Source organism: Malus sylvestris, chromosome 14 (genome assembly GCF_916048215.2).
Source record: "Malus sylvestris chromosome 14, drMalSylv7.2, whole genome shotgun sequence".
Classification (NCBI taxonomy): Eukaryota; Viridiplantae; Streptophyta; class Magnoliopsida; order Rosales; family Rosaceae; genus Malus; species Malus sylvestris.
The window spans coordinates 19,381,143-19,398,120 of record NC_062273.1 but is presented as its reverse complement, the minus strand read 5'-3'; the positions used below and the strand labels follow the sequence as shown (position 1 = coordinate 19,398,120).

The following is a 16,978-nucleotide window of genomic DNA, read 5'->3' as shown; positions in this document are numbered from 1 at the left end:
TGTTTGTCGAAGTGTTAGTGATTGACGACTTGAATCTGCGGTGTAGAAGTCGATGGTTGTTCAGACGGACTTGCGTCGGTGGTTACTTTTGGAATTTTCATAGCTCATCTTTTTCCTTGCATTGGGGAATGAACAAAGTTGAAGAAGCAAAGTGCTTCTTTTCCTCCTACAGAGCAGAAGAAAGAACCAACCCAGAAAGAGATTAAAAAGAATGAAATGGCTATACCTTTGAATGCTTTGTAGTTTTTCCTGCTCCTATGTATCCTCTTCTCTGTTTGCCTTTTCTCGTTGAATTTCCGCAACAGTTCACCTCTTTGATTTCTCTCCTAATTTCTGCAGAGTCACTTCTCTCTTCTTCTTTTTTGTTTCGTTCCTAGCAGTTGATGCCTATTTATAGGCATCCTAGGAGGGCTCTAGAGCTTTTACGTGGGGGAGATGGTGGCCATGTCTTTCGCCACTTTCTCTTAACTTCTCCCACTAACTGTGCAATCTCCCACATTTTGCAGAAAAAATAGGAAGTCCTTGTTCCACGTTACTTCTCTCTGACCGAAAGTGAAGTCATCTCGTCTTAGCGTGGCAATTTGTTTGAAAAAAGAATTTAATTTGATGGGGGACATTATATGCATGCATTGTACGACTTGGATTTCCAAGTCCAAACTCTTCACGTGGGCAACATTCATATTTTCTTTTGAGAAGTTTGTTTGTTGCGAACTTCTCTTTATTTTATTTTATTATTTTTTATTTAGGGGTTTATCTCATGCTAGGTGGCTAACAGAGAAAAGAATTCTAATTCCCCCATTTTAGTGGTTTTAGATAAGTTCCAAACCCTTTTTGAATTCTTTTGATCAGTTATTCTGCACGAGCTTCTCCCGTACCATGCTTTACTGTTTGTTATTTTTTGGAGAGAAGAACATAACGGTCAGTAAGGCTTCATACTTTTTCGTTTTGCTTGGATTTGAATGAACATTCCGCAACTTCATTTGATATATTTTTTTTTATTCTTGATTTGTTGCAGGTGTCTTTTGGTGGAGACTCTTTGCTTTGGAAGCTTGCCTGATATCTTCATACAAAATGGTGGGATTTTTTATCCCTTTAGTTTTGATGTGCAACTTTATGCATCTTTATTATTATTTTTATTATTATTATTATTATTATTATTATTTTGTTCCACATATGCATCCAAATTCATGCAAAAGACTAGTGATTAGTCATTTCTTGGGCTCGTACCATGGATTCATGACAAACCAAATCCTTCCAAGATGGGAGACCCGTATACTATTCAGTGGATAGTTGTACCATTATTCGAGCATGGCTGTTGCTTTTAACTTTTGGTCAAGTACAGCTGCTGTGCAGCACCTATGAACACATATAGCTTTTGATAGACTTGGCTTCTTCGTATTCAGGCATGCATGACAATTATTATTTTTTCAATGATATTTGGACTTGGCCTCTTCGTAATCCAGCATGCATGACGATTATTGTTTTTCAATGCATCAGACTCCCCCCTCCCCCCCCCATTTTTTTTTTTTTGCTCAAAAGTTCCCTTTTGAACGGTTCGTTGGTATCCTTTTGACCAAAGGTTCACATTCAAAATCTTTGAAGACCACCTTTTGTTGTTTATTTTTTAGTCCTCTTACCATGGATCGTTGAGGTGGCATTCCAATTTCAGGATCACCATTACGTAATCCCGCAATTTCCTTTCTTAATGTGTGGTTCTCAGCTTCAAGTACATTTGAACTTTCAGCAATGTTGACTGATTTGGACAGTAAATCAATAGTTACTTCAGCAACCTCACACCTGATATTCAATTGGGACAACTCGATTTTTAGTTTTTCATTCTCCCTTTGGAAATTCTCCATGTTGTTGACCATTATCAAGGGCTAAGCTTTTTCATTTGCATTGTTGTCAAAACTTGGACCTATCTTGCTTGACATAGAACTTCTCATGCTACTAGGTGCTTTGTTCTCAGAAGTATGATTTGGTGTGACTTCAACACTGACTCTTTCGTTCCCATTACTACCCCCATTGAAACCCATTCGCTGGTGAAACTATTTCTTATCTTCTGGTACGTGGTTGGTGTGATGTCAGCTGCTGATTTTGTTGTGGGATGCCTGGAACTAAGTACCAAATTGTTCGAGGTGTGAAGTTACTGTGTTGTTACTTGGTTCGATGTCTTTGGTATTGCATTTACATCTTCACTTGATTCTTCATATGACTGCAATACAAGTTCAAAATAATATATGAACTATTGCTCATTTGTAAATTAATGATGTTGAATTATGACCCAATGATTTGACAAATTGAAAACAAGTGTTTAGCCATCGTACCTCCGTTGTTCGTAGGTCAACCTCATCCAAGAACTCATGTAGTGCTACCAAATTCCAACGAACGAAACTTGGGGGTCATGTTTTCCCTTCCATGAATTGGGCTAATGATGTGGGTCTTCTCACATAACCAATACTTGTACAAACAAAATATAATTAAATCAATCAATCAATCAATCAACCAATCAAAGTAACTAATATATTGAAATGTTGGTGAAAAGAACTTACAGGTAGAGCTACAACATAACCAGTTAGATGGTTGCTTCATTTTGTTTACATCTTCACAGTAACTCACAAGTTTCCAAGATATTATGATGTTTGTGTTGCAAAATAGGAGAGCCACGCAAAAGTAGATACATACGAGACGAACAAAGTCTTTGGGATTATATTTGGAGCTACCTTTGCAAGCTTCAATCATCCTACTTTTCACAGCAGTCTTGGTCAACCTTTCAAGGTTGCCAAAATTTCTTTTCATGAATTTCATCCTAGGTCCTGACAATCGTGTCCCATGCTCAATTGTTTTTCCTTCTTTAGGTAATCCAAAAATGGCAGCAATACCTGCAACTGTTATCGTCAAGCGTTTACCACCTATACCAAAGCATTTAAGATCCCTATTATATGTCTCTAGTATATCAATAACATCATAGTCGTTCTTCCATGCATCATATGTCACAATGCCTTCTCTGTATGTCTTGAACAAACCCCAAAATGGTGTCCTCTCCATAAGCTCTAGGTGGATAGGTTTGATATGATTTTGAAATTGTTGGTAGGCTTCTGCAAAAATCCCCATGTTAGACTTGTATTGTAGGAATGAATATTCACTCCTCATCTTTCATGCCATAATTCATGTAACCTGTGAATTCATACAATATGGAAAAGCATAAGGGTTTACAAAATGATTGAAATGCATCAGGTATTACAACAAAATGGATTAAATAAGTCCTCAGGTGATTCAAACCTAATTAGTACAAATGTTACCAACTTTTTTCATACCGAATTGTTTGGACCTACACTATAAACATAATTATTTGAAAGTGTGCCCAAATTGAGCTTACCAAATCAAACAGACCTAAACATCATAATGTAAGTAATTGAATTCACAACCTAATTGACCATACCGAATCAATTAGACGTAAACGTACAAAATGTACCTAACTGAACGTACCAAATGAAAGGGAACTAATTGACCGTACCGAATGAAGGGGACCTAATTGACCGTACCGAATGAAACAAGAACCAACATATGCAAAATCTCCATAGAGGCATTTCAACAAACACATGGTGTGTATTGTAAAAATCAATTCTTGCTAAAACAATGAAGCTTATCGGACCAATACATGCAAACTGATACGATTTTTACCACCTACAAAAGTAGGGATAAAAACACTTAAACATACTTGCAAGAGTACAAAGTTATCATAGTATAGCAACTCAAGTAAGGTCATTTTCCACAATGATTGAATGAATAATTTGTATTTAAACTAATCATTAGCTAATTATTTAGAACAAAGTTTCAAAAAGGTTGATTTTGGAATTTAAAATAATAAAAACGAATTTAATTAATTGGCAAAGTAAAGAAAGCAAAAGAAAAAGGTTTTGGAAAATAATTTAAACACTAGGGTCCTGCTGTCACCATTAACAATCATATGCAATTCTACCAATTACTTATGAATTTCTACATACATGCTTTGAAGGTTAGGTTTTCCTAATACATATTTTCCTCGTGATGTTCAAGCGAAAACATATATCTAACATGCAACCCATCTGTGATGTTCATATCAAATATAAACATGCAAGACTCATTAAGCTTTGTGAAAACTCTTTGAAAAACCATGCAACCCTTAAGAGCGTGATATTCACCTTAAGTGAACTTACAATTACTAATCACAAGAAGCCCTCCTCAATTTCAGGGTGATGTTCTAACAAAAATTGCATCAAATTACTTGTCTAAAAACCCTAATGGTCGTAAATCACTAAGACAATTAGATAGTTTAATAGCGGTGATTAATAATTCAAAGCAAGCATGCATCCATTCATAAGCAAATTAATAAAATCACATATTCATGCTAAGGCTCGTGGCTTCATCCTAGCAAAAGAACTTAGTTACGAACAATCATAATAAAAACTAAATAAAATATCATTAACTAGAAAAATGAGTGAAAACACCTTGTAGGTAAAAAGTCTGAAGTTCTCCAAAATAATGCGTGCGTTCTCCCTCCAAAACCCTAACAGCTAAAAAGCCTTATTTATACTACTCCAAATTAAAACCCTCATAGAAAAGGTTTTAGAATAAAACTAGGAAACATAAAATAAAAGGTTTCCTATTTGAACTAAAATTCGGACTTCTCAGAAAATCAGACTTTTGACCAACCAAATGAACTCCAATTTGGTCCCAAAATATCTCTTTTGAAAGCTGAAGACATCCCCTACAAATCCTCGGAATGAATGTTCCTCAAAATATGCCATCTTTACCTCCAAAATACCCAAAACGTCCAAAAACGTCAATCTGGGAAAGCTGCGGCTGGGCCTTTATTTCATTGCCACGGTCAAACGGCTTGATAGAAAAATCTGGAATTTTGATAAAATCATCTTGAAACACTCACGAACATCCTCCAATTAGAATCGCTCCAAAATTCATCTGTTTGATCACTTTTTGCTCAAGAGGAAATTTAATGTCCTACATTAGAAATATAATTCAAAGTATCAAAATTCACACATAGTAACCAATAAATTGTTACTAAGATTAGGGTAAAATATATAGTATAATATGGACTCATCACAAACCATACCAACAAGCTATACAAGTATCAACCAGTGTGTTGATTATGGAGCTAAACACATTTTCCACACCATATAGGTTATGATTACGACAAAAGAAAAGTATAAATAGTAGCTTACAAGTGATTCATGGGTCCTGACGACGGCAACAAATCGAGGAAGTCGAACAATCGTAGCTTCAAACAGATTTTCGTGGAGCAAGGGTCCAAACAATTACAACAACTGAAATACTATTTTGTGAGAGTAGACAGCCTGTTTGAAAATTTGAAAATTTTCATTGATTATAGGTACAATTCAAGCCGTTTTAATGTCGTGATTTCAACTGGCCATCAGATAAAAACGACTCCCCCCATATCTCTCTCAATCTCTGGACTGTTACGAATCTGAGAACAGAAAATTTGAGGTTACAGTTCTAACATTTAAGATGGCAGACATGTAAATAGTGGTAAAAACTTTGGTATTTGTATAGGTGACATGTCATGGTGAATTGAAATAAAGGATATTTTTTAGATACTGAAAACCTCTTAGATTATATTCTAAAAATTATCTTTGATAAGGACTAATCTCTAAGAGCCGCTTTCATTTTTCTCCTCTTCGTCATTTTTGTTCATTACACCATATTTATATTTAACTCATATAGGACTCAAACTCTAATAGTGAGTCGGAAAAAATGAGTGTGATACTAATATACTGAATATATATAGGAATCACGCTCCTATAATAGGCCAAAAAATTTGAGTGTGATACTAAATATATTTAACTCATGAGTGTGATACTAATATATTAAACTCACACATTGTTATAGTAGTAGTGTTATAGGTATCAAACTCAAACCGTCTAATATTTATATATACCACAGTTACTCAAACTACTGTGAAGACCTAAAAGACATTATAAAGTTTTAGAGCTTGTTTGGAAGTATTTTTAAAATGACTAAAAGTGTTTTTGGTGAAATTGGTTCGGGGTTTCAAAAGTACTCTAACACTATGTTTGGATGGAGAATTTCTAAATTTTCATAGAATTCTAAATGACGGGAATTACAATTCCCAGCAATTGAAACCCGGCAATTGAAATTTCATTGTTTGGATGTTGGGTACATGGAAATTGCAAAATGAAGGGAATTACAAATTTCATTGTTTGGATATTCCCTAGAATTTTTATTCCATAGAAGAATACAAATTTCAAAAAAGAAAAAATGTTCAACTGGTAACAAAGTCATCAATGATAAAGGTCATCAAACCAAAAATTGAAGCTACCAAACCCGCACTAAAGGAAAACAGTCTAAATTTTTCAACAATTAAGAACTTCTCAAAGGTCTGCAATAATATGATAAGAGTTGATTGAAGTAAGAAAATCCATGTAAAGCACACTTGCAAATGTCAACAAAGATTTGTGACATGCAAGACTTTTATTCTAAATGTCGTACTGAAAAACACTAAAATGAGAAACATAATTACAACAATCTTATGCGCCTCGTGAAGTAAGCAATAATACCATATTCTTTTTCTTCTCAATTGGGAGTGTCTTCAACCTTACAAATTGCTTGTCATTTTCGATCAACCAAGCATATGCTTTGATTTGTTCTTCTTCGCTGAGATCTAGTATTGCATTTACTTCATCATATACCTCTGTTGGATCAAGTTTCTTTGTGTCTGCAAAAATATAGTCTTTAAAGTACGAAGCCATCTTGGCAAGTGAATCTGCAATCATATCTTTAGGGGTGGTTGATTTTCTTTTTGTATGAGGCACATCAACAAAACAGGCTTTCTCTTACTTTGAGTCTTTTGGCCATTGGCTGAACTAGGTGAAATCTCATTAATAATGTCAATACTAACCAAATCTATATGATCAGGTTCATCATGCGGAGGAGTCATAATCTCAACAGCTTCTACACCTATTTTAGCACCCTCACCCATGGTTCTATCTTTGTCACATAAATCCACTATATCATCCCAGTTTGGAATGACCTTCCAACAAAATCTTTTAGCACCACCATGTGACTACCAATCAAAACATAAAAGATCAAAAAGCAAACCATAAGTATAAGAACAATTAAAAGAATTTTGTTGATGCACAAAATCAGTGAGGACATTGGTACAACAGAAAGTGTTAAGTTTGTGACATTCGCTAGATTGCTCCGATCACTAGTGTGAATAAGTATGCAAATGGATAGAAACAAGGAAGCAAACACAAGATGTACGTGGTTTACCCAGATTGACTACGTCCACGGAGTAGAGGAGTTCTCATTAATTGTGAAGGGTTTACACAAGTACATAGGTTCAAGCTCTCCTTTAGTGAGTACTAGTGAATGATTTAGTACAAATGACATTAGGAAATATTGTGAGAGAATGATCTCTATTTATAGAAGAGAGTTTCTAGTTTCATTCTGACATTGACACGTGTATGTTGACACGTGTTGGGCTATGATTGGCTTCTGATATCTACACGTGTCGCGCTGTGATTGGCCTCTTGGTTTAAGGGAAACTCTTCTGGGTCATTGACGGTATAACGTTGACCGGTGCTCAGTTGTTTCGGGATTGGTCAAGTATGGTACAAACAGTGCTCTCCTAAGTTCCCGAGTGAGGGAAACTCCTCGATTGGGGACTTGCAAGATCCAAGCCATTGAGTAATCACGAAACTTCTAAGTACCGAAATGTGATATCATTTTCACTTGCCTTATCTGTCTCATATGTAGATGTGGCATCTTCTCTGGAAGTATTTTTTCTCCATTCAGGGGTGGTATCTTTAACCGATGAAGATGCACAAGGTAATGTATCAATTTCACTTGAAGCTTACTTGTAGTTTCGGGCTTGGTCAAGTGCAATACAACCCTATAGTAGGAGTCCCCCAAGTCGCCGAGCTAGGAGATTTGCCGAATGAGGTAACAGACAAGGTAAGCAATCAGACTTCCAAGCAAGCAACCTGGATCGGAGGTTTGACTTCAGCTTCCCGTTGATTGTTCTCCTTCTCCTTGTGTCATAAACAGCAATAAGGATAAGGAGAAGCAAATGGAGAAGAGATGATATGAGATACTTTTACTTTTGAAGAAGTAACTTTCCACAGGCGTATTCTTGAACTGGGCTGAAGGGTTTTCTGGTTTCTTCCAGAGTACAAGGCTGACTCAAGAATTTGAGGGTCAAAACAAGTCCATCAAATCTAGAGTACGTTCGACCATAATGATATGGGATACTTTTGCTGTTGACAAAGTATTGGATGTATCAACACATGTTCTGTTACGCTTGTCTTCACATGCTTCCTTGTCTCATTCTCACTTGCCCTATCTGTTCTTCAGGCAGATGTGGTATCTTTTCTGGAAGCATAAGATGTTGAAGATGAGTACTCGAGAGCAATGCCAGGTAAGTAATCAGGCAAGTGGTTCCAGGCAGTCAGTTTCTGACTGGAAGCTTGATTCCAAGTGCTGACTGATTGCTCTCTTTCTCCTTGTCTTGTAGGTAAGAACAAGGCCAAAGGAAAAGACAGGGAAAATGCATGATATGGGATACTTTTGCTTGTAACCCTGATGATATGAGATACTCTTACTCTGGTATGGCTTGTTTGCAGCGGTATTATCGGGAGGAAAAAAAGCTGAGTATTGTGAGAGACTCTGCTGAGAATGGCCTCTCGGATGTGAAGAAAAGTTGAGCATTTTTTTTATTTGCAGGTCTGCCTGGCTGTGGAGGATGGAGGTCGACATATATAGGAGTCTCCCTAACAACAAGTAGTAGTGATATTCCTTTACCCTTCTTGGTCATAACAATGTAGTGAGAGTTGCAAGCTTCACGTGTTTTAACTTTGTCATAGCACTTTGAAAAAAGTGGTATGTGGTACCTGGAAAACTGATGTTGCGTGTGAAGATTGCAGACAAGCTTTATCCAAGGAAATCTGGCTCTCAAAGTTCGGAGAGCGGTGCCTCTTCGATTTTTAAACAAGCAATCATGTCGGGGATCTGGCTCTCGGGATTCAGAGAACGGTGCTTCTTTGATTTTTGAGAAAGCAATTCTATTGGGGGTCTGACTCTTGAGATTCGGAGAGCAGTGTCTCTTTGATTTTTGATAAAGTAATCTTGTTGGGAGTCTGGCTCTCAAGATTTGAAGGGCGGTGCCTCTTCGATTTTTGAGAAAGCAATCTTGTTGGGAGTGTTTTCTCGAATGTGAGTACAGGTTGGGCATTTTTGTCAGTCTGCCTTGCCACAGAGCACGGAGGTTGACACACATTGGGACTTTCCAGTTATCAAGCAGTGGTGTTGTTCCTTTACCCTTATGGGTAATAGTAGGGTAGTTGGACCTTCAAAATTTATGTGTCTAAACTTTGTCAGAGATCTTTGGCAAAGTTATCTGTGGTACCCGAGGAGTTGATGTTGCGTGTGGAAATTGGTGCCTCTTCAGAATCCGAAGAGTGGTGCCTCTTCGATTTTTGAACCAACGGCCATGTTGCCCTTTCTTTTATAAGGGCACCAATTGTGTGTAAGAAGTACATTCAGAGAGCTATTGCTTGTAGGAATTTTCCCCTTACTTCAGAGATTTATTGCACCTCATTTCTCATTCATCATTTCTGAGAATGTTTGGCCCATCCGACCGTCGTTTTGATTTGAACTTTGGTGAGGAGGCAGCCATGCCTTCTCAAGACAACATATGGCGTCCATCCTTCTTATCCCCTACTGGTCCTCTTACCGTTGGATACTCTGTGATGAAGAATGATATGACCGCTGCGGTGGTGGCCAGGAACCTTCTCACTCTCAAAGATAACAGACTACTTTTCCAAACGGTCTAATGAGTTGGCTGTTAAGGATTCTCTGGCTCTCAGTGTTAAGTGTGCAGGTTCTGTGTCTAATATGGCCTAACACCTATTTGCTCAAACCCGCCAAGTTGAATCATTGGCGGCTGAAGTGATAAGTCTCAAACAGGAGATCAGAGGGTTCAAGCATAAGAATAAACAGTTGCATAGGCTCGCACATGACTATGCTACAAACATGAAGAGGAAGCTCGACCAGCTGCAGGAATCTGAAGGTCAGATTTCACTTGATCATCAGAGGTTTGTGGGTTTGTTCCAAAGGCATTTATTGCCTTCGTCTTCTGGGGCTGTACCGCGTAATGAAGCTCCAAATGATCAACCTTCGGTGCCTCCTCCTTCTGGGATTCTGCCTAGTACTGAGGCTCCGAATAATCACCCTCTGGTGCCTCCTCTTTCTGGGGCTCTGCTGACTGCTGAGACTTATCCTGAGCAACCTTTATGAAGGCTCCCTCTTGTTTGTTTATTTTGATTCATGTATATGTACATATTTGTAACTTATATAAGATATCAATAAACAAGCTTTGCTTCATTTCAACGTATTGTGTTAAATACACCAAGGCCTTCTTCACTAAGTTCTTTGAATTTTTCCTTTTGTTGAAGCTTGTATGTTGAAGCTTTGTGAGTGAAGCATGCAGGTTGAGGTAGTGCTCCCTTAATTTCCCGAGTAAGGAAAACTTCTCGTTTAAAGACTTGAAAAATCCAAGTCACTAAGTGGTCGTGAGACTTCCGAGTATCAAGGTGCAGTAACATATGGTAGGAGTCCCCCAAGTCTCTGGTTGAATGAGTTGACGAATGAGGCATTTCCTTTCTAAGTGGTAGCCCAAAACTCCTTCTTCATATATATTTGTTATGAAAGTTGTTAGACCTAAAGACGAGGAGGCCTAGGCAATTTTTTTTTCGAATTTTTTTTTTCTTCGAATTTTCAAATTTTTGAATTTTCGAATTTCTGAAAAAAAAAAAAATATATATATATATATATTTTAAAACTTTGTAGGTGAAGCTTTGGTGTTGAATCTTTGTAGGTGAAGCTTTGAGGTTGAAGCTTTGTTGGGTACCATGAATTGATTTTGCTTCACACTATCTTGATCAAGATAGTGTGAAGCTTTTGTGTTGAAGCTTTGTAAGTGAAGTTTTTGTTGGTGAAACTTTTGTTGGTGAAGCTTTTATGGTGGGGGAAGCTTTTGTGGGTGAAGTTTTTGTGGTGGGGGAAGCTTTTGTGGGTGAAGCTTTTGTGGTAGAGGAAGCTTTTGTGGGTGAAGCTTTTGTTGGTGAAGCTTTTGTGGTAGGGGAAGCTTTTGTGGGTGAAGTTTTTGTGGTGGGGGAAGCTTTTGTGGGTGAAGCTTTTGTGGGTGAAGCTTTTGTGGTGGGTGAAGCTTTTGTGGGTGAAGCTTTTGTGGTAGGGGAAGCTTTTGTGGGTAAAGCTTTTGTGGTAAGGGAAGCTTTTGTGGGTAAAGCTTTTGTTGGTGAAGCTTTTATGGGTGAAGCTTTTGTGGTGCGTGAAGCTTTTGTGGGTGAAGCTTTTGTGGGTGAAGCTTTTGTAGGTGAAGCTTTGGAGTTGAAGCTTTGTAGGTGAAGCTTTGGAGTTGAAGCTTTTGTTGGGTACCATGAATTGATTTTGCTTCACACTATCTTGATCAAGATAGTGTGAAGCTTTTGAGAATTTGTAGTTGTCCTTCATTGATGAAGCTTTTGTTGGTGAAGGTTTTGTTGGTGAAGCTTTGGAGTTGAAGCTTTTGTTGGTGAAACTTTTATGGTGAAGCTTTTGTTGGGTACCATGAATTGATTTTACTTCACACTATCTTGATCAAGATAGTGTGAAGCTTTTGAGAATTTGTAGTTGTCCTCCATTGATGAAGCTTTGTTGAATTTCCCTTTTTTTTTTCTTTTTTTTTTGGGAAACTAGAAATTTGAAAATGTGGGAGAGACAACATATACAAATTTTGCTTCCACACTGTTGAGCAAGAGATTGTGATGCAAGTCACACCTTGTAGTAGTCGAAGGTTTGGATGAACCATATAAATTGAATTTGTTTCGAACAGTCTTGAATTTGCTTCGAAGGTTTGAGAATTGTAGTTGCCCTCCATTGATGAAGCTTTTGTTGGCACCATAAATTGGTTTTGTTTCACATTGTCTTGATCAAGAGTGTGTGAAGCTTTTGAGAATTATGGTTGAACTCTTTTGATGAAGCTTTTGATGGCACCATAAATTGTTTTTGCTTCGCACTGTCTTGATCAAGAGTGTGTGAAGCTTTTGAGGATTGTGGTTGCCGTCCATTGATGAAGCTATTGTTGGCACCATAAATTGGTTTTACTTCACACTGTCTTGATCTAGAGTGTGTGAAGCTTTTGAGAATTGTGGTTGAACTCCTTTGATGAAGTTCTTGTTGGCACCATAAATTGGTTTTGCTTCACACTGTCTTGATCAAGAACGTGTGAAGCTTTTGAGAATTGTGGTTGCTCTCCATTGATGAGGCTCTTGTTGGCACCATAAATTGGTTTTGCTTCACACTGTCTTGATCAAGAGTGTGTGAAGCTTTTGAGAATTGTAGTTGAACTCCTTTGATGAAGCTCTTGTTGGCACCAATCAAAGCTCGTGTTGGCACCATAAATTGGTTTTGCTTCACACTGTCTTGATCAAGAGTGTGTGAAGCTTTTGAGAATTGTGGTTGCCCTCCATTGATGAAGCTCTTGCTGGCACCATAAATTGGTTTTGTTTCACACTGTCTTGATCAAGAATGTGTGAAGCTTTTGAGAATTGTAGTTGAACTCCTTTGATGAAACTCATGTTGGCACCATAAATTGGTTTTGCTTCACACTGTCTTGATCAAGAGTGTGTGAAGCTTTCCACGAGTTGTAGTGTTTGCATTGTTACAGAGGAGAAATGTTTGAAGCAGATGCAAGAGAGTTGAATAGCTTGATCTTCGTATGCTATGCATTGAAGTTGTTGTTGGCTTGCAATTGGGGTAACGAACTATTGCATAAGTGTGATATACTAAGTCACTTATCATCTTTAATTGAGTTGTAGTGTTTTCATCTACACTTATCATCTTTTTTGTTGCATCCCAATTAAATCCACTTTGACTTAATATATCACTCACTATTGCATAAAAAATATTTCAAGACTTCACACGATTTCAAATGTTATCAGCAATTATATGAATATCAAATTGAGTAAATAATATGGCTACAGTAGAATTATAAGTAGTTGGCTTCCAACCACCATCTCCTTTTGTTTCCCAATCTTTGTTCTTCACAAAGAATGTCAACCAAAGCACGCTCCATATCTACATTCCATCTAAAATAATTATTTTCCTCTCCTTCATTTTCAATTTCTTGGTTCTCTTTCTTTCTCCTTGGTTTTTGTTTGCATACTAGTTTTCTATCAAATCCTTCCATTGCTCCTAACATAAAAAATATAGTATTGAGATGTTAAGTCAGTCATAGACACATTCATAGTAACAATCCGAGTATCAGCTCATATTTATACATTCATAATTATATGGAACTAAGCTACAAAAACTTGAGTATAGTTGCTTGAAATAGACATACATTAAATGATAACATAATGGACATAGTTGCACGCACATTATCTTTTAAAAAAATAGCATTATAAATCAAACATAACATGTTCAAGAAACACATAAAGCCATAGTATTCATATGAAATCCACATTCACCATGACAACACAAACTAAAAGCAACTAATTTTCCATTAGGAATTATTGGCAGCTCTCTGAGCTTGATATCGTGGAACATCTGCAATCCAATGTATCACGAAACACTGTCCATTCGACAGTAGCTTGAATTGTAATACTCTGAAAATTTAAATATATGAATTAGATATTCATAAGTCTGAATATGTGGAGAAAATAGAAAATAAATCAATTTATGGTTATGAAAATTTAATTGAGGAATTTTAAAATTTTGTTTCCGGAAATTATTATAATTTACGTAATTGTATTATTGAAATTTTATATTATTTTTCAAGAATTTATATTAATTTGTTTGAATTTAGATTTTAATTAAACTAGTTACGAATAGTGAAGTTTGGAAATTAATTATTTAAAATCCGTAGATCGTTCGAGGTCACAATTTATATTTTCGAATAGAGCTTGATCTCATAAACGCGTAGGTGCAAACCGTTCATGAAATGTAGTTATAACGAAAGAGTTATTAACGTTTAAAGTTAGGGACATTTTTGTAATTTTGGCTTGATCTAGAAGGCTCAAGATTTCTGAAGCCATTATCTGTGATGGCACGTGGACAACTGAGATGAAAAAAAAAGAAGAGAAATGAGAGAATGGAGAGAAATGATGGGGAAGGGACCAATCAGAAAGAGAATAAATGAGGGGAAATGAGGGAAGGGAAAATGAGGGGAACCCGAATCCTCTTTCGACCCGACCCGACCATATCTTTCGATTTCAGCCACCATTGACGACGAGATAGATGCCAAAATGATCCTTACTTCGAACCCAGTCGTTCTCTCTCCCACTCTCATCCGAAAAACTGACGAAAATGGTTTGATTTTAGGAAGACCCGCACGGTGGGGTGCAGCGGGTTTGGCTTCGAATCACCAAAACTTAAAGCTAACTCCATCCATCTCCACCACTATTAGACTTGCCTTGAGGCCTAGAACAAAGCCCAAATAACTATAGGGACGGCATAGCACTGGAGGTGACGGATCGGTGGGTTTGAGTGAAATCAGGGCCTTCCCCGACCAAATTGAACTTGGCCACAGGTATGAAAATTTCTCCCCTCACTGAGATCTACTTGCCTGTAAAATTTGGTAATTTTTGGAAATAGTTAAATTTTCTGGCGAGTCGGGGCGGTCGACCTTCACCCGCGGCGGCGCGTGGCTAGTGAGCCGACACTGTTTTTTTTTTTATGTGAATTTTGATATTCCAATTATGTATTTGGTATCCATTTGATGTGTTTCGATATTAACATGAATGTTGGATTTTTTGATAAATTGAATAATTTTGGAATTGGTTTGAAATTGAAATGTGAACTACGAAAAGTTTGATCCCGCTCAAGGGTACGTAGGCAGTCAAACAGGGTTAGATGCTACCTTAAATAATCGAGAATTAATCTTTAGTTGGAAATTTTGATCTAAGAGAAGAAAATGGTGATAAATTGAAAATATAATCGTATGTGTTGGTAAGAGAATTATGGTTATAGATCATGTGTGGGATTAAGGAATTTAATTAAAGAATCACGATTAATGGTAGTTAAATAAATAAGAGTTTAGTTTGGGCCTATCACCGATATTATTTTCCGAAATAAATATTTCGGGGCGGGGCGTTACATGAACAGATGTAATCCCATCAGAGTTATTTTCATTTTCCTCTCTTGTTGAACAATTTAACAACTCTGAGTTGACAAATGCTAAAAATTGTAAATCTTGAGCTTCTAAAATTGGATCAATAGCTTGCTTGGTTCTAATTAAATTATGTAAGATACAACACACATTTATAATCCTAACTTGTGTTTTAATGTCGAAAAAAGGATGGTGTGCGTAATATGCTCCATCTATTTTTTAACAATCCAAATGCCCTTTCAATAACATTCCTTGCCCTTGAATGACGCAAATTATATAGCTCTCTGTAGTTTTCAAGTCGACAGTTTCCAACCCATTCTTTCAAGTGATATCTAGTTCCACGGTGTTCATTAGTATAGCCAGCGTCCACAAGATAATATTTATCTACAATAAAAAATTTAGAGAACAAATTTAGATATATTTTAAAGTTTTTTTCTTTCTAATATAGAGTTAATTGGTATCATACATTACCATTTGGAACATGAAACTGGTTACTCCTATGTAAAGTATCATGCAAAACATGAGCATCAGATGTAGAGCCTTCCCATGCAGGTAACACATAAAAAAATCTTAAATCTGGACAACAAACTCGTAACATATTAGTGGATATATCACCCTTTCTATCTCGATATCTTGGTCTTTCCTTAGCTGTTATTGTTACTGGTATGAGAGTTTCATCAAGTGCTCCAGGACAATTCTAAATAAAAATGTCATACAAATTAAAAAAAAAAAAAAAAAAAAAAAAGATAAGTCTAAAAAGCTAATGAAGATATCAAACGAATGCATATTTTTTTTGTATAGTTGTTGATTGATTACCTCAAACCACCGCCACTTCTCTCTTTCAAAATTGCCAATAACACATGGCTAATATTTCACATATTCTTGACTTATTTTCATCATTGCATGCAACACATTGTGAAATTGCCGACTAATTGTTTCCTAGGAACAATAATAATGAAAACTGACGACTCTAAACTTCAAGTTGTCGGCAAGTATATTAAAAAAAATTGCAACAGATTCTTCAATTGACACATTTCCCGTGCAAACTAATCCACCAATCCCTTGTAAAATTTCACATAACTGCTTAAATGCACTCTTGCTAACTCGTAATTGTTCAATGCACGTTGAATCTTTTCCATCAAACAATCGGCCGAGGAAAGATTGTCTTTCTTGATCCCAATCATTTGAAGGTTCTTTGAGAAGAACACTCGTACTATACCAATGCATGACCATGACAATAACATATATAATTGTATCCCAATCATTTGAAGGTTCTTTGAGAAGAACACTCGTACTATACCAATGCATGACCATGACAATAACATAAATAATTGTACTTACAATAATTTTCCTTTTTTCCTATTTTCTTCTTCATTTATTGCACGCTTTCGCTTTAACTTCGTTAGCATGTCTACAATATGAGTATTTTCCATACCTGTTTGAATGTATGAACAAAGATATATTGTGATGTGCAACAAATATTTATGGGATATGCGACTTTCTGTTTAACCAAAAGTTGTATATATAAATGTAAACACACAAGGTTTTTGAGGCAAGAAGGAGACAATGCAACCAAAAAACAAATGAATTAACACCAAAGGCATAACATCTTATCAATCTTGGCTATTGTTAATGTGATCAGATCTCTGAATCCCAGTAGGACTATTGTAATCCAACACTTATTTATACTACTAATTGCAGCAACGAAAGTCACGTCTTCAATCATACTAGCATCTGTATTTTTGTTTTTTACAGCTAACCTTCAAAAGC

General features: G+C 36.6%; 1 long non-coding RNA gene and 1 pseudogene across 1 annotated transcript; one reads left to right on the top strand and one right to left on the bottom strand.

Moving 5' to 3' along the window:
- The first annotated feature begins 838 nt into the window (after nt 1-838).
- LOC126599352 (uncharacterized) lies at nt 839-2,097 on the top strand. Its single transcript, XR_007615076.1, has 3 exons — nt 839-918; nt 1,016-1,074; nt 1,955-2,097. It is a non-coding gene; the product is annotated as an uncharacterized LOC126599352 (long non-coding RNA).
- A 4,469-nt stretch (nt 2,098-6,566) lies between these two features.
- On the bottom strand, nt 6,567-15,806 carry LOC126599089 (uncharacterized; annotated as a pseudogene).
- Between the last annotated feature and the right edge of the window lie 1,172 nt (nt 15,807-16,978).